This window comes from Anser anser (genome assembly GCF_964211835.1).
Source record: "Anser anser genome assembly, chromosome: 1".
NCBI classification, from domain to species: Eukaryota; Metazoa; Chordata; class Aves; order Anseriformes; family Anatidae; genus Anser; species Anser anser.
In genome coordinates, this window is record NC_139720.1 from 95,197,639 (window position 1) to 95,225,303 (window position 27,665).

Sequence of the window (27,665 nt, forward strand, 5' to 3'; positions counted from 1 at the left end):
CCTTCCTGTCTCCAGCTACAAGCCAACACAGAGCTGAATACTGAGTTCAACTCCCTGTCACCACTGACAGAGAAGTCGAGGAGAGAATTCTTGCCCGTGCTCAGCCTATTTCCTCCCCTGACATTACTCAGCCTCGGGGCACTTGTCTCCCAGGCACAGGCAGTCTCATGACTCCAGGCTATCTTATCTTGTAGACAGCCAGTAACTTCTTAGGGCTTTTTCATTGGAGTGGCCCTTTTACTGTCTAACATTTGATATGATAACACAACTGAGGGAACAAAAAGAAAGAGGAGGATCTTAGCAAAGGAGAGAGGGAATATTATCAATGTGTATAAATACCTGAGGGAAGGGAGCTAAAAAGATGGAGCCATACTTTTCTCAGGGGTGTGCACTAACAGAACAAGAGGTGATGGGCACAAACTGAAATACGAAAAACTCAGCTTAGAGTAAGAAATTTTTTTTTTACTATGAGAATGGTCAAACACTGGAACAAGTACCCAGAGAGGTTGTGGAGCTGGAGACCTTTAGAGAAGTCCAACCTCAGCTACTCTGTGATTCTGTGACAAAGACAGGTAAAAGGGATGCAAGTGTGGGGAGGGAGAGATGAGATCCCAAATGAGAATGAATGAGAATACGGACTTATATGATGCAGGATGAAAGATGAAAATACACTTTAGGAAGCTGGAGAGAGAAAAGAAGAGGCAATATAGAAGAAAAAGAGCTGAGAGAAGCATAGTGGAGGACCTTAGCAGACAAGTCTAGAAACTTAAGGTACCAATGTTTATTGATTTATTTAAACACGCAAGCCAGTGTTCCCTGTGAACTGGCATCTCAACCTGGTGGAACTGTAAGGTTTTGTTTGGGCACTCCTCACACTACCAATCAGTGGGTGACAACCTAAACATCAGCTAGATAGACACTAAGCAAAGCAGTGAGCTAATTTATTAGTGTGGAAAGTTTAGAAACATGGAAGAAATGCCAAATTCCAGAAAGCAAGGAGACCTGCATGATCTGAAAAAGACTGCACACATTCTGTTCCATGTTTCCACCTGCTGTAACCCATATTTCCCCATCCCTACTCCTCTTCCTTCCAACTCTGACAAGGAGGTTAACACTGCCACCTTGGTGCCGTCTTGCACAGGCAACAGCCCATCCAGAGGGACTGGAGTGCTCTGATCCTACACAGCTGCTCAGTGCCTGGTAAAGAGGTCCCATTCTCTCCCTGCCAAGTTCCTTTCCTGAGTATACATTAATCACCTTGCTGTGTAGAAGATTCATCTAAGTTTTCAGGCTCTAGCAGCTCTTAGCTGTCACTGAAAAAGCCTTTCGCCAACTTTTCTTCCCTCTCTAGCAGGTTCTGAAATCCCCAGCTTGTGAAAGCTCAGCCCAATCCAGGAAAAAGGTGGCATGTAAAGAGATGAGAAACATGTGTTTCCATATGGGAAGGGGGTAATGCAGACTGCTAAACGAGTACAGATAGGTCTGAGCTGGCAGCTGTGGTAAAAGCAGTGGGAGGCTTGCCAAGGCATCACAAGGAGCTGACAAGGGAGTAGCAGATAAAAACTCAGATGTTAGACAGTCACTGTTCTTCCAGTTCCAGGTAGGCCTGGATTTTATTTCTCTTTGATGCAGCTCATGTGGATTTTTCTGTCTTGCAGAGGGTATTTGTTTAACTCAAAGAACAGGCCTATGGGAATGACATCCACACAACCAGCAGGACCAGAATGGCAGGTGGTCACTGAGAAGGGCTGAGAAGCTCAGGAAGAATAAAAGGCAGCACCTGCCTGGGTGAAATATTATTTCTAGCTATTCATTTACATCACTATTGAAACTATTTTTAAGGGCATGTTCATGGCACACGTTTTAGTCTTTCAAAAAATCTGCCTAAGGCATAATTAATAAGGTCCCAAAGAGCTGATATCAATACAGCCCTCTAAACATCCCTTAGAAACAAATATTATTTTTCTCACTGATCTCTTACCCTGTGAGAGAAGCATACACTACTTTCAGATACATTTAGCTGTTCAGCAATACAGCTGGCCCTACAGGAGTGCTTACTCAGTGACTGACTAGCATCTGGCATACAACCTTACAGAGTGTGATTTCTACCCAGATAATGGCCAGATAAATCATACACCATGCAGGAGAGTGACACTTAGCACTTGTTTCACAGCATTTTTCATCTCTCAGTACCAGAAAGCTCTTGGACAGAGAGTAATATCACAGCTCCATTTTACCGTGGGGACCAGTGAGGCGGAGATAAGGGAAGCTATTGATGCAACTAAAATCAAAGAGCAAGCCAGAGGCAGAGCAAGCAGTAGGACCCAGATCTCCTGACTCCCAGGCTGCACCCTCCCACACTTCCTTTGGCAACTTAAATCTGCTAACTTCCCTACATATTTTGCCGAGTACCACTCAGGGTTTGTAAGCTTTTGATGGGTTAATTAGCACTAAAGCATTTTTTCTTCTGTGGTCTAGACATAGAAATATCCAGATTTTGTTTCCCTTGAAAGGCAGCCCATCCTGGAAAATGCACTTGATCACCCATTTCCATGTTTTTCTAAGGCCAGATGGGGCTAAACATGATTTGAAGATTTTTTTTTCTTTTCCTTTCTTTAATGTTTCTTTTCCTTTCTCTCACTGACTAGCAGCTTGTCTGTTTTCTTTTGAGGATGATGCCAACTATAAAATAAAAAATGCAATTTCCAAGGTGGGGAAATTAGAGAATGATGGATTTACTGTTGCCAAGAAGAAATAATAATTCCTGGACCTAACAAATAAGTCTGAAAATAAAGAAGGGATTACTAAATGTTATATAATTTCAACAGTTTAAAAGCAGAAAGAACTTTCAAGAGACTGCCCTCATTTGTTTTTCTTTTTCAACATTCTGGAGACCATGGACCATATTCTTCACTTAGTTGTGGTGCTGTAAATATGTGGTCCTTACTACTCCATTTGAATTACCCCAAATATCTCTGATGTAGCAAAACAGGATCTCCCTCTCATCCTTCTCTGCTCTTCTATGTGTATGATTGCATGCAAATACTGCATTACAGGCCTGGGCCTCAGCCAGGCACTATGGAGCTAGACTTGAATTTTCCCACCCGGTAGGGGTTTCGTGTCTGGTGGGTTTTGCCTCTGAACTTAATGGTCCAAGTCCACATACTTCAGAATCTGGTTAAATCCTATTTACTTCTAAATATTTTTTTATTTTGAAGTGCAAATACAAATTTTCAACACATTCCTGAAGTACTTTCTCTAATATACATAAAATAAATACATAACAGTAAGTTTGAAAAAAGGTGTCATGGCACTCATTTGGGATTAGCTGTGCAATTCTTTCCTGGTGTTCCCATTTGAAAAAATACTCCGAATCTGTACTTATAAACTGCATATGCCACGCCACACAATCTCACATTCTCTTCTTCCTACATTACAAGTCGGTACCTGCTGGAACGCGCTGAGCTCCATTTCCTTTAGTCACAGACACACTGTCAAATACAGCCTACCCAATCATTTCACCATTACTCAGTAAAGCGCTGGCTATGTGAATGTCAAAACTGGCTGACCAAGACATTAGCCTATAGCAGAGGTGGGGTTTTTTATTTCATAAATCAGCTGTGCACTTGTTGATATAGACTGTGTAAGAGCAATAGTACTGTGTGCTCTGGATTTATTAATAAGATTTTATCTTTTTAAGTCAAACATAGGTTACTGCTTCAAATAATGTACTGCCAGAAACAAATTATTTTCATGCACTAAAATATGAATGTACAATATTAGGATTCATTCCAAATATTAATGCTTTGGGCACTCCACTCATATTTATTGGACATAAATACTGCATTGTGTTTCTCTTGAAGTCAAGTTTATGAATGCTGACACACAGTAGAGACATTTACATTCTTGAACAGAACTTGAAAAAAAATTGCTTCAAGCAGTAAAGCAAGTGTCAATGTGATAAATGTTTATGAAAAAATACTATTTTACCCCTAAAATAGTAGGATAAATGTTCAGAACACTTCTTCCTGATCTGCCAAGGCTTAATTCCAGTTCTTTCCTAGTGTTACTGCCACGACTACGCTGGTGTAAAGCTATAGTAATGAAATCCCAAGTCAAGCCAGCAGTAGGTTACCCAGCAAGGAAAAGGGTGTAATTTTATGGCTCTGCATCCTGATCTCATTTGTAAAGACAACACCCTCCCCTTTCCTTCAGATTTGCCTCAAACCAGACTCCTTGTCTGTCCTGTGAAAAAAATAGCTAATTAACAACATACAGGTCAAAGAGCAGCTAGAAGTAGCTGATATTTCAGGTGAGGACATTTTTCGTATCTCTGACTGTTGCCAGCATGACCCATATGTGAGCCCAAAAACCTGGATTATAATTTGGTTCTTTAGCTGGCCTGATATGGATGATTTCATACATCTTTATGTCCTCCGTCCTCTTTTTTCTCTCCTACCTTCTATTTTATTTACTGAGATTGCCATTTCATTAGGTGGAAACACACATCCTTTAATGTAATGAGCTCCAGCCTCATATGTGAGCTTTAACCAATGGCTTGGTACAAACCATGTTAACGCATTATTTATAGATTCACTTCCCTACCCTATTGAAAAGCCACCTGAAGACTTCTCAGAACTGTCAGGGCGCACCAAGAGTGGTGCAGCTCCGTAAGGGAAGGGGAGCCAGCAGCTGGGGTGACAGAGAGGCAAGCAGGCTCAGTGCCCTCTCCAAGAAGGGATGCAGTCCTATGGCATCCCAGGGAGGCTTAACAGCCAAGAGTCCAGACAGCCAGACAAGTCCGTAGAGATGAGGCAGGTCTGAGGTCAAGCCAGGAAGTCAAGTCTGCAGGTCAGGATGAACAACAGATACAGTTAGGCATGGGCATAGCTGCAATGAAGCTCAGGCTAGAACCAAGGGAAAAAGCCTCAGCTTAAAAGCAGTTCCCAAGGAAAGTGGGCAAGACCGCGCCAAGGCTTCCCTCTGACTCACAGCCAGCTGTAGACAGCTGCATTAGCAAAGCTGACCTTGAGCCCAGGCAGCCAAACCTGTAGAAAAGACACGGACTTTTTTGTTCAGGGCCCTGACAATATGTGCTTCTCACCACCCTAAGGAAATTGCTGGTGGCCTGGGAAGAAATGGTATGACCATGTCAGACTGCCAAAGGGAGTGCTGAAGACCAGGACATCCTTCTCCTGAAGAAACTGGGAGAGCAAAGATTCAGTAGAAGCACATGTTCCTTAGCATACTTCATCTCCTTCATTATCCTCAGAAGCCCATCAACTTTTCAGAGCTTTGGCATAGATAAAATAAGCAGAAGTACATGGTCCTGGATCACTTAAGCATCTTGCTTATATTTAGGACCAGGTCTGAGGAGTTTCTCTTCCTTCACTTGTCCATTCCCAGAGGCCATTTCTAAGGATTCAGATTCCAGAGTCCATCTTCTGGTTCAGGAAGCCCTAGTTTCATTCCTTTACATCTTCCTCCCTTAATTCTGTCTCCTTGACTAGCTGTGGATAATTCCCTCATCCCATCTCCATGTTATGAGTATCACTCACATCTGTCTCCTTGTTCAGCTCCTTGTCTTACTCCCACCACCTGTCCTGAGCCCCACTTCTAGTGTCTCTGTCCCCTTCATCTCCATTACCGTTGTTCAGTCTTTTTCCCAGCTATGCCAGTTCATACCTCAAAGAACATCTTACTGCCAGATCTGTCTCCTCATTCCCAAGTCCTCTGGTCTTGTTGCCTTCCCCAACAGTGCTAAGTTCTGCCTTTGTGTTTCAGTGACTTGTTAGATTTCGGGTATCTGTCTACTTCCCTATTTCCTCCCTTGCCTGAGTCAAAATCTCAACCAGCTCTACTCTCTCTGCCCTACTTTTCTTCCCATCTTTGCTCTAAATCTTTTCCTCTTGTCCCAGTGCGGGTTCAATTATTTGTTTTCCTTGCCCTGACCTAAATCAGACACAGCACACATCTGTAGTTGCAAGGAAAGTCTTGCCAACCCCCAAGGTGCAAAATAGCCTGTATTGAGAGAGACTTTGGAAATATTACACTGTTGAATTCAAGCAGGCCTTTTCAAAGCCCATACAAAACATGCTTTCTTGGAGGCTTATAACTTGACCATATGTGCTCAGTGTTGAGTGGAACAACAGAAGTCCTGCTATTGACATGCAGCTTTTCCTCTCTGTTTTCAGCCTCATCACCCCAGAAAATGCTTCATCTGTGCCCTAAGGCATTTGAGTTCTAGAGCTTTTCAGGGAAGTTTGCCACGGATTTTTAAACATGGTCAGAACTAACATATTTTCCTCTAGTCTTATTTTTGGAAATAGCTGAACTGAGTTTTCCAAAATAAGCAGCCTCGGGCAGACACCTGACATGGAAATTTTCAGCCCAAACTGTGTAAATTTGACAAAGTTATAAAACAAGGAAAAGAAGTATCTTATTATGAGGAGAATGGGGGCAGACAGGTACTGCTACCAACCACACCTGTGATAGTGACATGCTACCATCGACATCATTAATATCTATCTTATTACTTACTTACTATCAAGTAATTTCTGTGACAATCCCTTAACTTTGTAATATATTAGTCAGAGATGCAAGATGTTGAGACTAACACTTTATAGACAGCAGGTTAATTTTTCATCAGTTTGGTTTCCTTTTATATATCTACTTCAGTTTGTATCTGCAAAAGCACACAGCATTTCATTAGCATTTCATCGAAATAGTTTGTGCAAAATACTGTAACATCCCAAGAAATGTTTTCTGAAATAGACGTGGTGTGATCAAACAGTAATTCTGCACGAGTTTTGGGGCGTGACAGATCACATCCGAGCATACACACTTACAAATTTTCTACATCACACAGCAGAAGAAACTGTTCCTGGTGTGTGAGGATACGTATGTGGTTAGAGAGCTCCCTTCCACTTTGGGAGGCAAGGTTAGAAATGGGACAAATTTGGGATAAATCACAGTTGACAGCAAGATGTCTCTGTGCTGCATAAAACAATAAATTCACTACACCACACCACTTTGCACTTTCTGCGCTCTCCAAGTTTTCGATGCTGTATATGAACATACACTTACAGTACCAGGTGGATTTATCATAGACAGTTGTAGTCACTTATATCACTTAGGCGTCTAGACTTGGCTGATTGTACAGGCTTTCTCTGTAGCCAATGAAACAGACACCTCAGGGAAATTCATCTGATCCCAGCATAGTCATCAAAGGCTTTCTGAAGCTGCTGATCTTCCTCTGCTGACCACAGGAAAAGCCTATGCAAGGGACTAGACTAATTGTCTGCATTGTAAGACAGCTCACAGTAGGTGAAATAAATACTCCCCTGTAGATGCATGTCAGCATCTACAAAAACACACTATAGAAACCTTCTTGATCTATTTTCACTTAAATCCTGTAGACTTGATGGTCAGAATACATCCAGCTTTCTAATATATTCTGAAAGAAGATCATCAGCCAATGATTTTGTTTTCCAGGAACATCTTTACTGTAGCTTACAGTGGAATCAGGCTAATACCGAGCAGTAAGTGGCAGAAATATTTATTTTGGCTCCTAAATATGAAATTTAGCTCATTCAGCATTCAGAGATGTTGGCAGGAGAAATGGCATAGCAAGACTTTTGATTTTTAGAGAGCGTCTGCACCACCTGACACAATGGAAAATATTAAGGATTTTCCTTGTACCTATGAGTTTAGAACAAGAATACTGTAAGGTTCAGAAATGATCTAACTGAATCTGAGACATGAATGTATGTAGTGCCTTTAAAATGACCATGGTTGATACAGAATACTACAGGGTATGTAAAATCAATTGCTTCTGCATGAAAAAAAATTATCGCCAATGACATTATAGTGCCCAGATGTCTGCCAGTGAAATTCTCAAATTCACTGAGGCTTTTGCTGAAGACAAGATTTCATTAAGTATTCCTTTCTTACACCTTATCGAACAAAACCCAAAATAATATAAATACTCCCTATGAGACAAGCTCCCAGTTTATAGTTGGATAATTGAGGCATAAGGAAAAGACTCTGCCATGATCACACAGCCAGCTGTAAGTATCAGGTGTTCTCAATTTCACTGCTGTGCATCTTGCAGACAGCTCCCTCCCCTTCTCTGCAGTGTTCCTATCAATGTCACTCATATTCTTGGTTTGAAAGCTCATGGTGTCTTTTTCTCTGATACCATCATCCCTCACTGCCCTCTCTGCATGGCCCCTTCTAGCCACAGCCTTTGTCTTTTGGACCATTCCCTGAGCTTTTCTGTAACTTTGTTCTGCCTTTCTTACGCAGAGGTGGCTTGTGGCAGCTCTGTCCCATCACTGGGCTGAGCAGGAGGAGGTATCACTTCCTGCAGACTCCAAATTGCTGTCCAGGGGCTCAGGGTTTATTAGTGTATGCAGCCTCACTTGCAGAGGCCTTTGGTTCTTTGGCATCCTGAAATGTCATCAGTCACAACCTCTGCCCTCTCAAACTGTGAAGAACTTGGAGTATTCTTATGCCATTCAGGAGTTTCTGGCTACCTTTTAAGACATATAGTACACCTGGCTTACAATAAAGATATGTTTTCAAGTGTTTACTTTTGAAAAGCATCAAGTTTCCACTGGGTAGCAGACCACATTTTCAAAAGCAGAATACCACTTTTGCACAACATGTTTTTCCTGCATGCCTATTCTTTTTCCTGTATACATCCATGCAAAATCCAATTTTCAGTATACATGTTATGCACTGTACCATTATATCATATTCTTTCAGGAATACAGACTGTACTAGTTTTGGAAAACAGTCATTATATAATAGGTAATTGCTTAGTGGAAGAAAAAAACTTTTTCCAATTCCTTACCTACTCCTGCCTCCTAAGTTTGATCACACAACACTGGACCAGGCTCCAGAAACAGCAGGTATAATACAGAAGCAACTGAGGATCAAATAAGCAGGACTCTAACACAACTGAATGGCTTAAAGACCATTTTTAAAGTCCTAAGTTGATAACAGACTATTTTTTGTCAGATGTTTTCATTAAATAGGAGTTGCACTGCGAGCTCTGCTGGGCAGTGGGGAGGCAGGAAGCATAGCTTGTGTAACAAGGAGCAGGAGCAGCACATGTTTTGTATTCAGCCCTTTGCCTGACTCAACAGCAGTGTTGAATGGCCCTGCTGGGAGCCACATCCAGAGCTTTTTGGCCTGAAAGAATAGTTAGCAGAGTGCCAAGGTCTGCAAAGGTAAAGTAAGAGGGAACAGAGGGGGCTCTCGGAGACCTGGGAGGCTACAGAGGAATATCCTGTGCAAGGAGAGGGTGAATGACCCCCTTTCAAAGAACTGTACCAAGTGTTGGGGCTGAGGAGGGTTGAGAGAAGTAATGTAAACAACAGTGGAACTCTTTTGCAGATGGAAAATTAAGCTAATATCTCCCACTTTGGATCAAACCACATCCTATTTTCAGGATCGTTGAGCCTAGCCACATTAGACATGCATCTGGCCTACTGTGCTTTTCCAAGCCCAGCAGTACCATAGCAGACACACATTTCAGCTCAAAGAAGCTGCTACATTGCAGTTTTCTAATATTATGGACTAAAAAAGAAAGCATCATAGGGTAGCCTATAGTGTCTAGAGAGGACTTAAATGCACGAAATCCCTTTGAGTCTCATACAGGCTTGATCTCTAATCACCTAGACACTTGAAATCCCCTGCTCACCCTGAAACATAGCAAGGAGGCAGATCATAGACTGACTGATTGCAGCGTGTCTGTGTAGCTCCTTGTGCCCTCCCTACTTAGACTTACGCTTGAGAGTAAACATCAGTAACATTTCATACTGCTTTCTTCATTTACTTCTTTTGGCTAAAAGCAAAGAACAAGTTTCTCCTCTGTAACTGATTTGGAGCTGCCTGTGAATCCTGAATCCCATACACTGACTGATTGTGATCTTCACTGTATACAGCTATTGAACCACCGTAACAGCTAGACAGTTAAGCTAGAGAATGAAGGTGGGACTAGATTAACACTCTTCACCATACAGCTGAGACTTAGGGCAAGACATATTTTTTTTTGGATGGAACTGAAGGTTTTTTTCCAAGAGATGAGCAGTCCTTGCAGCAAGAGCAGGAACCCAGGGATTCAAGAATTTTTCAAGAAGTGAACTTGAGAGAAAGTGAGAGAGAGATTATATCTTGAGACTGAGAAATCAGAGTCTTCTATATGAAAAATTAGGGAGAAGTATACCTATTAGGATGCCTGGGAAGAAGAAGTCAGAGCCAAGGCAGGCTTTTGGAAAAGTGAACTACGTACAGACTTGATGTAATTTTAATATCCTGTTTATCTAATGTTATGCTTCGGTTCTGTTGTTAGAATTAAACAACAGTTTAGCTTAAACAGACTGGCCACAAGTTTGCTAGTCCAAGAGAACAACAGCAGCTAACAGAAACCTGTGAGAACCTGCTAGGTGAGCCCAGCTGATTGACAAGTTGTTTTTCTGTGAAAACACTCCAAAATAGATGAAGGCACAAAGCCTTGTACATGCCTATGGAGGTACTTGCAGAGAGAACCAGAACGGAACACGTCTCACATCCTTGAACTTGCCAAGCTTTTCATACCACGTAAGAGCTAACTCATGGCAAACTAGGTAGGAATCACACAAAAGCTGATCCTGCGTTAGTGAGCCTCTTGTTACATGGTCAAATTACCACTTCCAATAAGTAAATATATATATATATATAGGGAAATGTGTATTTAAACAGATACTTAAATTCCTCCTCCTCTTACCCTATAAGCCTATTTCAGAAGCAACCAGGGCTTGTATTGGTGAATCACGCTTCTGCTACTGAAATACCAACTTTTTCTTGTTTCACAGCAGAAAAGGCACTGCGAAATCTAAGATTGCAGTTTTTCATGTGATTGTTCTTGCTCTAACATAAATCCCCATGCGTGCAAACTCACAATTAGAAATGTGTACCTCTGCAGTCAGCAGTTAGTCATGGATGGCTACAGTTGCAAAATGGACTCTAGTGTCTCCATAAAGCTCCTTGCTTCCAGTAATGCATTTATTGACTTGCAATTACACAAAATCATTCACAGAGCATATAAGCTCAGTCTGCGCACTGCAAATCATACAAGGTATGTACTTTCTTTTATATTGCTGACAGTACCAGAGAGGTTGGACATACAAACTGATGCTCCTAATGTGACTCAGTGACACTTGCTAGGTTTCTGCTATTGGCGGGTTTGTTCCTGTGTCATAAATGGTAAAAATTTACTAAACTGCTCTGATGGTGCATGTGACATAATTTCAGTCCTTCTTTCAGAGCTGTGTCAGCTCTACAGAATAAAAGAATCAGAAGACAGTAAAAGGTTATTTTTTTTCCCACTATGCCTTTGATAAACACAAGCTAAAGCTCTGTTGAATAAAATGGAGCTGCTGTTTTTGTGTTTCAAAGGAGAATTGCAATTGAAAAGGTTGCTACGGAAATGAAGGAAAGAGGCCAAAAGAAAATTGTGTTTTCTTTTTTCCTTCAAATGGACAAGTTTTGAAGTGGTTATATAATATTTAAGTTACTGAATACTGAATGTTACTCTGTTCAAGAATAAATGATTCACATATGCGGAATGATTCAGCCAAATTTACATTCTGTGAATAAATGTTTATTTATGAAATTATACATGCAGCACAACCAAAATGAAGCAGGGACAGGCTACAACAGCTCTCCTAGGATACATATGATACTGTATCTCTCATGGAGCTACTAAACTGGCACATACATATTCAATAGGTAGCTAAATTCAAAACGTGTTTCTCACAACAGTGTTCCTGATTCATCTTTTGCAGGCCATAAGCACACTAGGCGGACCTCCAGACACAGTATACTAAAAAAGATTTTTGAGACACTGGGGAGATAGCAGAAGGCAGTAAAAAAATGGGATAGCTGTTGAAGAAAGTCATCTTCTAGCTCAGCAGTAAGCAATCTGTAGAGTCTGACAGGGCAGTATTCTGCTTCAGAGCAGAATGAAAAGCAATGATTAACAACTTCAATAATGTCGACACAAGTGCAACCTACACAAAAATTTTCAAAAGCATGGCTTTCTAAACTGCTGGAAAGGTTGAATAAGTTCCTCGGTGTGAAAGTTCCAAAAAGAAATTCTTCAAATTTGGCTTGAATGTGTTATTTCTTTGAAACTTGAGGACGGAGCCACATATGAAAAATACATGGATTGTACAGAAACTTTCTGCACTTGAACTTCGTGTTATATAATGTGTTAACTTACAACTTACCATAGGGTCTTCCTTAGGCATCTTCATACAGGCAACAATTACAGGGAAAAGGAAGCAAAGGAGGAGTGTTATATTAAACAACTGAGTGGTATTATCTTTCAATCACATTTTTTATTTCCATTTTCAGATAAGAAAGCAGAGACTGACTAAACAATTTGCCCAGAGGTAAGAAAACAGCTGACATACGGGGGTTAAAACCTTGCCTACAGCAGAGCTGCATCCTGTTTCAGATGCTGATTCCCTTCTCACCAGATTCTTGCGATTTTCCTGAACTTCAGTTTTCCCACCTATGAAAAGTTTGTAACTACCAGTCCAAATGGATGCCTGTCATTTGTGGGTTTTAAATGGCTGGATGATAACCAAGTGGGAAACAGAAGCCAGGAGTCTTTGTTCTAACACTTATGTTCGGTCTTGTAAGCTTTCTAACTAAGTATATCATCAGAGGCAGTGGAACTCACAGCTTTCCTGAAGTGTTTGTGAAAGCATGTCAGAGTTTTAAAGAACCTGTTTGCACAAAAAAAATGCACAAAAGCATTTCTCCGCAATCTGAAGAATCAGAGCTAAATATTACATAAGGAAGATCAGCAGGAAAACACATGAGAGACAGGTAATATATTTTAAAAGTGCTGCATTTTTCCTTCCCCTTTGCAATTTGCATTTTATGCCCAGCTAAAGTAAGTACAGAGATGCTGCTAAAGCACAGTATTTCCTATGTCCTTGGCACTGCTTGCAAATAAAAAGGTACTGACAATTCTAAGCCAGTGTTTCCAACTTTAAAAACTAGTCTTCGAAGTTTTGGGTCTCAGTGAGAACCACAAAAAAGGCAAGTTATAACATCTGTAGCTGAATTGCTGCTAAGATAAGCATATGCACATTTATGTTTTGATAGGAACAGTGGAAGTGTTCTTCACTGTGCCTATTCTAATATTTGCCACCAGTGTTACTTAAAAAGGGTGTAATCATTCTGTTGAAAGTTTCCCTGATAAATTTTTTTGCATGTCTATAAGCAAGAATGTAGCAATTCAACCTGAAAGCTGTGAAAGTTACAAGCATCTGAAAGAACAAATTTGGTAAGTTACAAAAGTAATTGTACTTTAACTGAAAACCATCATCACCACCCCTGTTCTCATTATAAAAATCCTGTGGAAACAACACAAGTCTATTTAATCCACTGTTATAGAAGTAATTTAGCCATGATCACTTACGATATTCCACAGTATTTTGATTAAAGGATGTTTATAGCGTTCAAGCTGAATGCTTCAATGGTAAAAATTAGCATGGACAAATAAAGTTAATCTCCTTTCTTTCTGGAGCAGTGAGAGGAAGTAAATTATATTTATAAATACCATACTGTAATAATTTTATGCACGATAAACATTTCTATGCAGGGATATGAAAAATTCAGCATTGCCAGTGGAAGGACAATAAGAATTTTCCAAAGTGCTTTTGGAATTTTGCATGTATTTGGTGAGCTTGGCCCATCTGACACTTTGCGAGCTTGGATAGCCTTTGGGTTGATTTCTATACATGTGAAATACTTCAGTTCTATTCCAAACGCTTCAGAGAAACAGGATCAGTTACCTCCAAAGGGTGGAGTTTTCATTCTCTTTCTCTAGACAGCATAAAGCCAACTCATCTATTCCTAAAGATCTGGATTTACAGTCACATTTTTCACCTACAAGTCTTGACCTTTCCAATGGATAAAACATCACGACTGCCATTTTACAGTTCAGCCAACTACAAGGCACAGAGAAGCAACTTCCTCACAATCCTATGGGAAGTCTTACTGATCAGTCCTCAGGAATTCATTTAAGCCTCTAGTCTTGGAAAAAATGAGTAAGAACATGCATTAACAGTGCAAAGCACTAACAAGACTGCTACCTACAAATGGATTACAGAAAAGATAACCCCAGCAATGTGGAACATTTTGCACAAACATACCAAAGGAACCAACTAAACTAAAGAGAAATTATTTTAGACGTTACATTAAACACTTTTTAATGTCTGAGTTTGTCATCAAGTTCAAACTCATCAGAAGTCTGAAAAACTGTGTTGTTTTGCCACTGGAATGCCTCAACCATTTCTGGGAAGTTCAGGTGTTTCTAAGAAGTACAATAGAGTGCTTATCAGCCACTGCAAAATTAGTGCAAACTGAGACAACAGTTTGCAACATTCAGCAATGCTTCTCTCTGTGGGCCTTAGACCTAAACAGTAAAGTAGGTCTTTCCCTACTTATTCAGTACTTGTTAAAAATTATGAAAAGTGGATCTCATCTACGTATAAGCAACTGCCAAGCAAACAAAATTTATTTCAGCTTTTATAACTAGCAAGTAAGAAAACAGATGTGAAATGTATAAATGAGAATCCAGAACAGTCTCACTGTGATTAAGCTAAAAAGGCAATTGACCACCATGACAGCCAAAGGAAAGACAATGTTCCCATTTCATGGCAGCCCTCTAGATTAGCAAAATAAAAACTGCTTCCGATATAACTGAATCCAACTGATGTTTCATAAAGACAGAAGTTATCAAAACATCTTACCGAAACTTTACTAGATTTAAATTTTACTGTATTTTTGACCCCTGAGCCTGATCAATACCTCGGAGAAGGGGCGCTGCAGCTCGGCGCTGCTGCTCTGGTTCTGAGCCCTGCCTTAACCCAGGCAGACCTGACCCTTACAGAAAGTCAAGCTTCCCTCATCTTCCAAGCAGTTCCCAGCGGAAGGTTTCGTAAAACACACGCCTTTCTGCCGACGACCGCGGCTAGGCTCGGCACCTTTCTCCCCGGGGCCAGACTGGCCGGCCGGGGGCCGGCGGCAGGCAGGCCCGGCAGTGTGCTCGCCGGGCGCCTCCGCCTCAGGAGCCCGCGGCGGCGGGCGAGCTCCCCCGGGCCGCTTCAGGGCCGCCTGCCGGAGGGGGCGGGCGCCACCTGGCGGGGCCGAAGGCCGAGCTCCTCCCGCACCGGCTGCCTCAGCAGCGGGGGGAGCTGCTGTCTGAAGAGCCTCCCGTCGGAGGGAGGGCGAGGAACGAAGGGAGCCGCCTCATCTGCGGACCCCCGCACCTTCCCGCAGCTCCTCCGCTTGAGTGCGGGTCCCCTGCAGCCCCCGCGGTCGCCCAGGGAAGGAAGGGGGGATCTGGGGGCCCTCTGTCCGCACCCCGCTGCTTACCAGCCGCCTGTTGCCGCAGTGTGACGCCCGCATTAACACCTGGCATCCACGCAAAGGCGGCAGGCACCGCAGTGCTGTGGAGCACAGCCTTCTTTGTGGAAGCCACCTCACCCAGGTGCTGTTAAAAGGCTGGCAAGCCTGTCTGCAGTGAACATTATGGGAAAATTAAGCCATTGAGCTTTGATTCCCCTAAAAGCCACAAACTTTTCATGACGAGTTCCCTGAAACGGGGAGGTTTTGAGGCTGTTAAAACATCAGAGGCCATGTTTCTATGCTCAGGTGCAGCCCCGGTGTGAACTTCCCTGCCAGAAGCTGCTCAGACAGCAGCATGGGGTTTTGCCCCAGCTAGCGGCCCACAGCCATGCATCGAAATGGCCACCCCATCTGGCAGCGCACAGACATGCATCAAAATGGCCGCCTCATCTGGCAGCCCACAGCAATGCATCAAAATGGCCGCCACAGCTAGTGGCCCACAGCCACGCATCAAAATGGCCGCCGCAGCTAGCGGCCTGCAGCCACCCATTATAATGGCTGCCGGTCCAGGCTGTCAGCAGCCCCTGCAGCTTGGGTGGAGCTACCATTACTGTGTAGATACACCCCAAAAACTCAGTTGTGGTTTTTAAAACGTTAGGCAAACAAATGCGCATTTGGGTTAAAAACAAGAACATTTTTCTTTTGGCCACTGCAACAGTTACTAGCACTTGGGTGGAGGGAGGGATGAAGAACCACACATGACCAAGTGACTACACTTGTTTATGCCACAGGAACTGTACAGACTTCATTGGATCTACGCAGTTTGCACTTGTAGCAAGAGGAGAGGTCACAAATTTCTAATTCTACAGAAACATGCAGGTATGTTTACATGGATTAAAGCTTCTTTTTTGTCGTTTCTTCCTCTCTCCCTATATTCAACTTGAGCTGGAATGAGTAATGTTTTAATCTTCTTGAAATGACTTTTCTCATGAAGCAAAAGTTATTGCTTACAGTGGAACATAGTCATATTAGGAAGACAAACTGTCAAGAGAGCTGACCCTCTACAATGAATCCATTCATCAGGATCAACCAAGGAAAGCCTTTCAGCTCACTTCAGCGGAGCAGAGAACCAGGACCTCCACCATTATGCCAGCCAGAAAATGAGAACATTGTAAGGCTAAAGGTCAGCCCTTTGAGGAGTGGGTAAGGAAAGGTTAGAAACAGGAAATACAAATGAGACCCCCTCATTTGTACACCTCCCTTCAGTTTTGCTTTGTTTTTATCCTTTTGGAAAACTGTCAGAGCATGCACAGTTGCTTGTCAGTTTGTTTAAAAACAAACCTACTGACAAAAAAACTTTATTTAGTATGAGAGAGAGGAAAATGAAGACTGGGAAAAGAAGCATACAATCCTGATGTTATTTTTTTAAGGACAATGCATGCTCTTGAGTTAGGCAATGGCTTATATCCTTGTAGGCTAAAAGAACTGCATGTGCCAGAAGACAGCATTCTTTGGGAGAGATGGTGCCCAGGACAGCATGGGAACCAGGCTTTGCTTTTTGTAGTAGTTCAGGACACTTCCAGCTTTGTTGCTGGTGGAAATCCTTTCTGTCTTTTTAACGCACAGAAGGTAATCTTTGCTTCGTCCTAAGAGGCATTTATAAACTGTAATTTACTATCTGAATGGGACCATCAGTTTAAAATAATTTTTTTTAAAAAGGTCATTTTAAAATGTACAGTAACCCTTATGTCTACAAAGCATAAGCCCATCTGGACCATACGATTTCAAAGAATGCATTTCAGAAAACTTATCTTAAAGAGCATGGTATATAAAAGTTAAGCGGAAGAGAAATGAATTAAGGAGAAGAGCCAGATATTCAGCATTTCTTTGCAATTGTACATTTACTTCAAAGTTACAGCTTCAGTCAATTCAGTACCTAGTAAGTATCAAATTTTCCCACTGTGGTGTCAGCTTTGGAGAGAGGAGCTTTCTGCCTGTCTGCCTTGCTATTCCCAGTGACACAGCAGCTTGTAACATTCCAGGAACTTCTCACTTGCTCTCTGTGCCTTTTTTTTTTTTTTTTTTGTTTCCTGAGTTTGAATGTGCTCACCAGATGCAATGATAGTTAAATGAAAGCAACAACAAAAAAAGAAAAGACCAAAGAAAGATCTAAATGGATGCAGTATTTCCCAGTGGCTTATTTTCTAGTGGGTTATCCTTGCTGAAATGAGTATGTAACAACCTCTGCTAACCAGTGGAAATTCCAGAGATAAATTCATACCAGAGATACTCAGCTCCATGTAGTTCTGGGCAACTATTGTGCAACAGTTGATCTAAACATTTACTTGAAGAAAAAACTACTAAAATTACTGAGTGGATTTTTTCCCCTCATTTTGCTTGTAATTCATGAAATTTCATAGGAACAAATTTGAGTGCAAGAGAATATTTCTGATGGCATGAAGGTTTTGTGGATGTTTTTGAAAAGGTTTGTCTGCAATGGAAATATTTACATACCCATACTGAAAATTCATTGTAAGCTTGAGAATTATCCAGTCAAGACAGAGAACCCGTAACATCTGGCAGCGACCCTTATAGCAAACTTGAGAAACAAACTTCCACAGCTGTCTGAGGAAATGGCTTGGACGCACCTCATAGGCTGGAAGGTACCCACTTAAACCATTCACCAAAACCTTTGAAATACCCCATTCATCCTAAACGGTATGTCTGCATTGCAAAACTTGAACTATGCTGGTGTTGAATTGCGAACGATATCTGCCTGGAGGACTTCTGGTAACACAAAAGGTACATGAAAGGAGGATGCAGCTAAAGGATACCCCCAACCTCCCCACTAATTGATAAATCAGAGTAGTGCCAGTGTCAGCAGACATGCCCCCCTAAAGAAACCTACAAAGGAGTGGTCAGATCAGTTATGCAATTGGAGACTGGAGACCACCACAGAAACAAAAACTGGACTACAAAAGTAGGAACTGTCAAGTGATTTCTATGAGGTCTGTCCCCATCCAAGGCTCAAAAGTATCTCTGTCCCACTCCTACGTGATGTATTTAACACCAGCTCTGCAGAATTGCCAAGTCATATGATGAAACTACGGAAAACATGAGCTAAGGGAATAAATCTCACATCACTCCAAGCTGCTTTTCAGGCTGTTGCCCTGCTCCCCTCCCCTTCTAGCATGGTTCTTTTCGAACTGATGTTTCACACTCTAAACCCCTAGGGCATTGATATGCTAGGCAGGAGCTGATATGTTGTGCATCTTTAAGCATGCCTTGTAGCCCTGTATTCACAGGGTGGTGTTTCATTAGCAACAGCTTAAAAATTGATTTAAACATTATGTTCATTGCACACAAACACTCACAAAGCCTTCTGTTCCCATTGAGGCTAAAAAATTCCATTGTATGCGTAATCTTTTATGAGTGCATTCTTTGAATACTTTATTTCTTAGAACTGTAACAGTTCTGTTTATAAAAAGGAATGATACTGATAGCAATGTTAGGAACTTTCAGAAGGGACCACTTAGATCTTTAAATTTCCATATTAGTCCTGTTTCAAGAAAAATACAAAGCAAAACAAAGACCCTCAATTACATAGTTTAAATTCTTTAAGAAACAGCTTCACATGCCAGGCTAAGAGGATAGAAAAACCAATCTTTGCCTCCTTGATCAGATCTTGCAGCCCTCTGAGGACAGTTTCATATTAGATCTTTTAATTGTGCATAGTTGCAAACTGGTTTACTACTACTGAGTCAGGCTATCGTGTTGGACTGGGGATATTTAGAAAAGACAACAAGCTGGGGGGTGAGAAGCCTGAGGAAACACAGGGCCAACTTTTTTGAGTTGCATGGGGAGTGCGGAAAAAAAATCCATAGATGCTCTGTATGTCAGCCAGGATCTGTGTCCAAGGAGACACAAATGAATGGTGTGCCTGCTATCCTCTTACTGATGCTCAGACACAAGTTACTGCTGCTGAAACAACTGCAGCACAGTACTTCAGGACAGGACCTTGGAGACTACTCTGATCACCTCAATGCTGCTCAAAACCTCTTCCCACTGAATCCCCTCACTTCCAGCAGAGGAGCTGTAGGAGTCTAGCAGGTGAACAGTTAGTCTGATTTACAATTTCTTTTTATTTAGAAGAAACATTCTTCTTTTTAATTAACATCCTGTCTCTCAGCTTAACAAAGAACAATTTTAAATGCATATTGGTTTAACAAGTTAGTTACCAACTAATCAACCTCAAGTAAATATTCCATCAAGGAATTCTTTACAATGCCACATGTTGGAAATGGAGCTCTCAGCAGGGCTGTGGATTACACATTTTAGTGGACTTCACTGTACTCCTGAAAATGGTTTTAGTCTTCCACAAATCTGCCGAGAAATGAGGACACACAGGAGCTCAGAGATATGTTCTGCACTGCTCCTTCTGCAGAGGCAATTATCCAGTGACTGCAAAGTATCATATCACTGGACACGTAGACAGCTAATGTCAGAATTCAGTAACTCAATAACCAGGTCAGAGAAACAGATCTGCCATCTTTCTTTAGAAAAATCTCTTCTATGCCTCAGTACAACTTGTCAGAATTAAGTGCAGATTTAAGAGTTCATTTCCACAGAGGCATTGCACTAGATTAGAAGTAAAGGCATTAAGTTTTCAGTGCCCAAAGCCTCAGTTGTTGCAGATCAGCACTTTGCGGTCCATATTAAGAGATTTCTCTGCTCTACCTGAGCTCCTTCTATGGATTTGTATTTATTTATTTATTTTTAATACTTCCTCCGTACTTGCTGAGACACTATTTCAAAGCAAAACAGCAAAATATGCTGCTACAGTAAACCCTTGGAAAGAGCATGCTGGACGAAAGAACTCCGAGTAACCTTGTAGTGTAACATTTGAGGAGCCTTGCTAAAGTTGCAGCATAATTAATTCAGGGGCTTTTCAGCTGAAATGCAAATCTATAATTCATGGCAAAATGAATATACCTGGTATCATAGGAAAGAAAAGGTCTTTTGATCACTTGATTCCCTTGATCACACCATGATCTTCTGCAGTTTCCTCTTTAATCCCCAGTCCACTTTCTGCTTTTTTCCACATCAAACCAGACAAAACAACTTTAATTATTGTTACATAGTTAAGTTGTGATATTTTAAATAAACTGTCTACAGTTAGCCCAATTTGAATACAAGCAGTCATGATACAGTCACTATTTATATACGAAAGGGAACTGCATTAACAGCGGTTGAATGCCTCTATTCCCTCTGAACACACATTAAAAATATTCCCAGTCTGAATTAACAGTTGTATGATGCATATGGGTTTCATCTTAGAGGAAACAATTCTAGCTCAAACAGCAAGGGACAACCTTTGTAGTCTAAAGCTGCTTGATCTTTTTATTGCATTTAGCTTTAAGAATCTCACTTTTACTTTGCTGCTCTTTCTCTTACCATTTTCTTGGTTCTCCTCTTAGTTTACTTTTGTGGAGGAAAACGCTCCTCACTCCCAGCTCCTTTTAAGCTCAGTAGCTCAACAGCACAGGTTCAGCTCATTTCCCCCTTTTCACTTTGATTATTAGTCTGAATTTGAATGCAGGCATTTGGTTTATCTGCAAAAGTACTTGCCTCTCTTAGTTCACATTAGAACTAGTAGAAAGAGAAATCATACCAGAACATGCAAACAAATATTTAGGGCATATCAAGTAGCCATTCAGCCTTTAGGTGAGGTATGGGTAAAGCCTCAACTGCAGTGCATGAATGAGGCATTAATTTGCTGGAAACGGTCTGAGAGCAAGAAGAACAAGTGGAAGTCTACACAGCAAGACCTATGAGGGAAAACTGAGCCACCTGAAGAAAACAGGACAAGGGAGGAGGAACAGCAGATTTCCATATGTAAAAGACATGTACAGTTGAAAAGATTTCTGTTCATTGGAAACAGCACAGGTAGAGAGACGGAAGGGAAGGGAAGGGAAGGGATCTGGTTTAGCCATTTTTCTGTTATACCGTGAGAACTTCATGCAAGTTTGGCATGTTCCGTCCTCACTCCAGACTCCCTCTCCCTAGATTTAGAGCGTTTTTTGTTTGTTTGTTTGTTTTGCTTGTTTTTTAAATTCTGTACTAGCAGTCCTCACTATTTTGAAACATTTACTTTGCTAGACTCAGAAAGGTGAGCCAGCTGACCTCATTTTGCTGTGTTAATTTTGATTTTTACTGTGGTTAAACTTTTCCTTCACTCTTAGTCCTATTCTCTGCTAGCTTCATCCTTCCCAAAACACTGACTAGTAGTACTCTTCTGTAAATCGGAAACCTAATGCAAAAGTTCACTGAAGGTGACTATTTCAAACCCCTCGTAATCGCCATGCCAAAGCCCTTGTATTTAATGCTCACACCATATATTCTGGCTTTGCTGCAGGCCTCGTCTGCTAGCATTTCAGGGGGTAGCCAGGTTACTCTGTACCATGAGTGACTACTTTAGGACAGTGCTACATCTTGGAAAACGAGGCATATTAACTTAGACTCGCCTCTGCAGCCATGCAAGCACCCAAATTTGAACTGGCTTGAAGAACTAGAAGAAGAAACTCAGTTCTACCCACAGCATATCATGGAAAGATTTTCTCAGTTTCACCTCTTTTGCTTTCTTTAAGAACTTGAAAGTTACACAATAAAAAGTAATGCTTAGCACTTGCAGTGGCATGGCATCTGTTACCTGATGGTTTTAACGGTAAGACATGCCTTACAGCATGTCTGTGCTGGGTGGTGACATGACACTCACTTTGGAGCAAATGGTGACACAAGATTCCACAAAGGCCACATGGTGATTCTTCAGCAGAGCTAGGACTAAAACATACAACTCTCAGATCTGTAGAACAGCTTGCACAAAACCTCAGTTCCTTAAGACTTTTGAAAAGTCTCAAAAGATATCTTGCAACCAAAGGCTCTATGAGAGAAATGACAGTCTTATTTTATTTAGCATCTCTGTTTTTTCAACCATTTGTAATTCAGGCAGCTATCAGCAATGTCTGAAATATTTTTTAGAAAATAAAGAGAAAGTGGTATCAGCAAACAGCTTTTTGCCCTTAAAGCAGACAAAAAAACAACCACAAAAGCAGACATTCTGCCTCCCTTGTAGTGGTAAAGGCTGACCATGTGGTGATCAGGGTGAACAGATCTTTCAAGAAGGTATTCTTTAACTAAGAGCTAATGAGAGGCATGAAGAGGCGGCAGTGAACTGACAAACACCAGCAGGTCAGGGAAGAGAATAAAAAAGAAATAAAAAGCTTATTTTCCACCCAAGTATTATATATTCAAAAGGGTGTAAATTCAATTTAGAAAGTGAAAAGAAATTGGGGGGAGGAGGAGGGTCACACAGAGGACAAAGCTGTATTTTATATTAAATTTACTGAGTTATTTGGAGAACAAAGAAAGTCTATCAAAGCAAAAATGCTGCAGTTTCCCGAAGCACTGTGGAAACTACAAATCTTTGCATAGGCGAAACAGCTAATGCTACCAACATGGTCTGTCAGGGAGAGCAAAGCTGACTAACTCTTGCATTTTTACCCGTTAATTTTGTGCCACCCTTGCACAAGGCATTGCTATGCAGTGAATTTAATCAGCTGAGCTTTAACTACTCTGTTACAGCTACTTCTGCATAACTCCCTCCTGTGGACACTCTGTTCTGGAACAATTAGTGAGTAATTATTTCAAAATAAGTCAGTTCTATTCCAGAGCACAGTGTCCACATGGGGGAGTTACACTGAAGTAAAGCTATTCAGCTGTAGTAGTGCTGCTCAACCTCCCCATGTAAACAAGCCCTGTGACTGATACTAAATTACTTTAATACAGATGTCTCTTGAGATTGAAGTTCTGGAGTCCAAGAGAATCAATCTTCCAAACATAACTGTATGGCTTCAAAAACTGACCCTAGAAGGACCCAGAAACACATTAATTCACTGGCTTTCGCATCATAACTCAAATTCATTTGAAGTTGCGTGAAATGTAATAGAAATAACTCTGGTATTAGCCACACACACACACACTTCGCAATGTCTTGGCTATTCCAAGGTACTAGAAAGCTGAGAGGAGCATCACCATATGCTGCCACTCTGGAAGATTTAATAAGCATTCTCAATGACTGACAGGAGGGAAGGTCACCAGAGTATAGGTAAATGCTACAAGAAGATGAGTTAAAGGTTCAATAGCTGGTACACTGTGCTATAGAAGTGCAGAGGCAAAAATCTAATGATGTAAATGTTGTAGTCATTCATGAGCTTCATAAAATCCTAAGAAGAACCTATGAAGGAAGGAAATACTGATCCTTTTTTCTACATTCCTACCCATTCTGTAGGGTGAGGATAGGGAGGAAATAAGACCTCTCTCTGCTAGGGGTTGGCCAAAGGGTAAAAAGCATTTCTTCTCTCCAAACTCAGAAGAGTACAACAGCAGTTTTCCAATTCATCTCATGGAAGCTTGCCCTACCAGAAAAAGGGCAGAGAACAGGCTCTTGGACTGTAAGTCCCACGTGCAATAGCAGAGAGAAGAGAGAGTTTTTGTGGTGCTCCCTTCATGTGCTAAGCTTCTCCTGAAGGCATTATGATTTCAGAAAGAGGGGAGTCTCCATTTTTCCCTCAAAGACAGGTTAGCTTTGCACTTTTCACAAACCAAAATCACACCAAACTGACAGCTTATGAGGAAAATAAGCTATCCAGAATCTTCTTTAGCTCTCCTCACCCAAGGGAGAAAAAATAGAATTCAGAGCTATTTTGTCTAAGCACATTCAAATGCAATGCATTTGCAGCTTTCTGGCAACTTTCCTACCAGACTTCAACTTTCTATCCACACCCACCTCAGCAGTACAACTATTTAAAAAGACTGCAAACTCTCTTTAATACTGGAAAAATTTTCTTTCATTCTCATAAGTGATTTGGTTGCTTGCACTGAACCTTACCAAAAGGATTCATAGCTAAACAGAGAAAAGAAAAAGTTTTCCCTCTCCACCTAGCCACTATCAGCAGATGTTAGGGAAAATCTGAGGCCCTCTGAGATGATGCTACAGCAGATATGCTTTAGGGAAGGTAAGTACAGGTGTCTGCAGTTTTCCATCGATAACATAGTTTTAAATTACAGCTGCAACAAACTCACACATGCAGTTTAAAATCAGATACAATAATACATCTGACATAGTGCTGTATCATATACAGATTTCCTTTGCACAGATCCATTTCATCAAATTCCTGCAGTTTTTCTTTGGTTTGAGGAAAAGATGCATCTGTATCCCTAGGAACACTGACAGTATAAGGGATAGTTCATTTGTAGAACCTGCAGGTGCTGGTGGTAAGTCTTACTGTTGGTTTGTAATACTGAAAAGATATGTTACACCTACAGACAATGGGTGAGATGTTCACTAGAGCCAAATGGCTTTGTAACAGTTCATCATAAACAGATTGCGAAACAGAGATTTATATGAACACATTTGGAAAGTGTTCAAGAACTGTATATATGAAGTCAATCCTGGTTTATTCAACAAAGCTGTCAAAATTATTTATGCAGTAGAAGATGCATATAAGAATATTTGCCAAGACTTTCATCCCTACATAACACAAATGTATACATGCGTAAAAACACCATACAGAACGTGTCTACCTCGGTGGGTACAGACTGACCCAACCTCATTCTGCTTGTGTTCTGAACAGAAGCCTATCCCAGTCCAAAATCCATACAGCCTTCTAGAACAGTGCTGTGTCTACCCTAATTTGGGGGGGGGGGGGGGGGGGGGGAGTGTGGTTTGTTTGTTTGTTTGTTTGTTGGCCTCTCAACAAAATACAAATAGTATAAAGCAACTTATCTGAAAAAAGAAGTCTTTCTCCCACCATTTTCTGCAGAAACATATCACTGCAAGCTCACATTTCTTGTTTATGAATGCATTCACAGAAATATTAAAGCAAAATTTTGTTAATTCTTATGTCTGTGCATATCTATGACTTCTTCTGGTACTATTTGGTAGACTACTTCATACATCGTTTCCCAATAGGAATGATCTAATGGCAACAAAGCAAAATATATTACCAGCTGGAATTCTATTCTTATGTGAGATCATCGGCTTTTAAAAATATATATTTTATTCGAAATACAGAATTCTAGTTTTGGTCAGCACCAGTATTCATTTTGGCAGTATCTAATCTGAAGAATATTGCTGTTGCATTCTGGGTCAGATGAAAAAGCAAATCAGACAACACACTTCTGACATGAGTTAAACACATTCAGTCAGCTTCAGATACATCAAAGCCCATGCTAACAGAGAATCTTCTGGGCTTTCCGGGGAAAAGGGAATCACTGCTATCACAGTGAAATCTGATGTAAGTCATTTAATGTCTTTCCTTTCCCCAAAATTTGTTCATTCATTTTTGGGGTTCTGCTCTTAAGCCTCTTAAGCCAAGAACTAAGCCATCTTAGTCCTTGTTTCAGCACCACCAAGTGAAGGACCATGGATCCTCAAAGAGCAGGCAGTCAGCACTCTGGATTATGAGGCAACGTAAAATGGCTTCCTTTGGGATCCAAAGCTAGAGATAGCCAGAATTTACACAATTCTGAAATTTTGGGACTGAAAAATGTAAGATGTTCATCGCTATTAATAATAGCTAAGGAGAAACAGTAAAAAAAAGATATTCAGGTACTATTTAATATGTTTGCAAGATGCTTGTATACCTCACGTTAAACAGTCTTTTTTTTTTTTTTTTTTTTTTTGCAAAAAGGAAATAACACAGGCAGAGGAGATCACCACTGCTTATCTCCCTTCACCTCCAACTTGAAACTCAAGATGGTTCTACATGGAGACAAACTATTTTCACCTCTATAATGTTGAGCCCCTATGTAAAAATGTAAGGATACTGAGGTAACATTGGCTTCTTGCTTACCGAAGATTTTGTAAGCAAAGTCACTAATCTCCTCACAATGTTTTAAATAGGTTGAACATCCTATATGCAATGTCCATATGACAGAAAGGAAGCAAAAGGAACACAGTTGCAGTTTCATCCCACCAGTTCTGCTTAAGGTGTCAACCTAAGAGATGAAAGTGTGGCTAACAGCTTTAACTGCTCATTTCAAATCATCCACATATAAATTAAAATATCTCAGAATCACCCAATTCCATCAGTAATAAAGCTTTGTGACTTCTGAAAGAAATGAACTCTAAGGCCACAAGAATAAGTAAACTCGAAGTGTCTTCCAAGCCAACAGATTTCATATCTCTTGATAAATGGTTATACTTTCTATGTTTCCGTTATGGCTTTGCATGCATTTCCTTGTATGAATAGATTTGAATTCCTCCAAACATCATTTCAATTAGTATATCCTGCAAGTCAAAAAGAAGAGAAATAAAGCCAGCAAATTTTGGAATCTAGGACTCCTGCAGGCACAAAATACCTGCTGCCTTAAATGTGAAGAAACAAAACATAATTGTTCAGTGAATTTCAAAATGACTTGCATTGGCAAATGGGCCAAGGCAGATCGTGTATACATCTGTAAAGACAAAAATGAATAAAATTGTCCAGTCCAAAATATGCACTGAAATATGCTCCGGTGCAAATTACCATCTTTAATACATGTGCAGTATTTGCCATTTACCTACGCTGTTATAAGAAATTTAACTCTCCTGACAGTCTTGTGAAGATGAAGAAACAGCAGTACAGATTATGGCTTTTTTTTTTTACATGGCAAGTAAAAGCATGGGCAACATAAAGCAAGTCACTTGCAACTGCTGCTGCTTGTAATGTAATGAGACATTGCAGGTCTGTCACCTGTACAAACAATATTGAGAAAATGGTCCAAGCAGAAGAGAAGCACGTCAGGTGCTGCATGATAACAAAAGACATTTCAGCTTTAACTTTACAACTAAAATGCAAGAGGACTTCCAGGCTAACTCACTTTGGATAGATTGTCTCTTTTCCATTCACAGGCTGCAAGGTTCTGAGAAGGGTTTGTGGAGGTTTGCAGACCTGCGGCCAAATGAACTTCTTGGCCCATGCTCGATCACAGAATGGTTTGGGTTGGAGGGGTCTTTAAAGATCATCTCGTCCAATCCCCCTGCCATGGGCAGGGACACCTTCCACTAGATCATGTTGTTCAAAGATGAGCTGCAACTTTTTTCATGCAAATGAGTTCTTGGTCTATACCTGCCAGAGATTACTGGTTGTGCCTTAGACACCCAGAGACAAGATACCCAGCCACCATCTGCAGTGCAGAGCAGAACA

The 27,665-nt window shown here is 41.0% G+C and overlaps 1 long non-coding RNA gene across 1 annotated transcript; it reads left to right on the forward strand.

Moving 5' to 3' along the window:
* The first annotated feature begins 295 nt into the window (after positions 1-295).
* LOC310892525 lies at positions 296-26,501 on the forward strand. Its single transcript, XR_014578201.1, has 3 exons — positions 296-16,296; positions 26,169-26,294; positions 26,381-26,501. It is a non-coding gene; the product is annotated as an uncharacterized lncRNA (long non-coding RNA).
* Positions 26,502-27,665: the final 1,164 nt, after the last annotated feature.